The sequence below is a fragment of the Psammomys obesus genome, unplaced genomic scaffold (genome assembly GCF_907164565.1).
Source record: "Psammomys obesus unplaced genomic scaffold, mPsaObe1.curated_primary_1811, whole genome shotgun sequence".
NCBI classification, from domain to species: Eukaryota; Metazoa; Chordata; class Mammalia; order Rodentia; family Muridae; genus Psammomys; species Psammomys obesus.
In genome coordinates this window covers 21,529,469-21,530,753 of record NW_026593286.1, presented here as the reverse complement: position 1 = coordinate 21,530,753, position 1,285 = coordinate 21,529,469, and positions in this window count along the sequence as shown.

Genomic DNA, 1,285 nt, shown 5'->3' with positions numbered 1-1,285 from the left:
AATAAATGGCTTAGTCTTTACGTAAAATTATTTTTCCTGTATCCAAGCAGTATCCAATAGGGTGGTGTGGGATAAAATAAATTGATGTGGAGGCAGAGGGAGCCAGTATGGTACAGTCCCCATTCTTATTTCTCTCCTTAACAAGATAGCCTTACAGTTTACTCTGAGATCATGATCCTATGAAATGATGCCTTCATCTGAAATTTTCCTGTTAGTGATGAATGCCCAAATGAAGCGCTTTAAACAGGAGAGTGCTTGAACTGGCCAGGCTTGGGTGAACCTTGTGTATACATATCTTCTTGTATTTGCACAGTGGGTTTAAATTGGAATTCTGCCATCAGCCAAAGGAGGTGTTAATGGTTAACCTGCATTGTTAATTTGACTGGATTTAGAATCACCCAGAAGACATACCTCTGGGTTCTCTGAGGGAGTTTTCAGAGATGTTTAGTAAGAGAAGATCCACTCTGAGTTTGGCTTGCACTCTCTAATGGACAGGAATCCAAGATTGTTCTTAGTTTTATAGTTAGAAATGGAAGAAAGATGAAAAATGTGCAATTTGTGAGTGGTGAGTCTAAAGAGACAGGCAAGGTTGATTTAAAGACAGCAGCTATAGTTCTTAAAGAGCTTAGTGCTGCTGAAGAGAAACCATGTGTCCCTCACTGGGGCAATAGAATAGGTGCCCTGAAGGTAGGGCCCCACTCATCAAAACTTACTTATTGCAAAAGAGAGAATTTGAAAAGAGACTATCTGTAGAGGAGTTTCTGCATCAAAACCATCCGTGCAAGCAAGTGTTTGCCCACACTTGGCCTTCAAGTAGATGTGGTAGAAGTATGCAGTAGAACTTGGCAACTTGGTTTCTAAAGCAGACAATATCTAAGAGTCATGTTATCAAAGATGCTTTGCACCTTTGCACCAAGGTTCCAGAAAACTGCCAAGGCCAGGTCATGTGTGGCAGGGTCAGATTCCTACAATATGATCCTGAAAAGCCATTTCATGGTGCTATGAAAGTTAATCCTTAAGTTTTAATGAAGACCTCAAGATGCTGGATATGCCAGGACCATTGGATTTATGGCAAAGAAAACTTTAAGCACATGTGAAGCAGTCTCAAGAGAGAGACCATGTACCAGAACTAGATGGGAGCGGCTCAGATGATGACACCACACACCCTGTATGTTTGGACACAGAACAGTAGGGTTTGCTGTTTCCCTGCTTCAAACATTCTTTGGCCCAGTCATCTTTGCTATCCTCCTGTCTTCTCTTTTGGAAATGCTCTTTTTGGGCCATT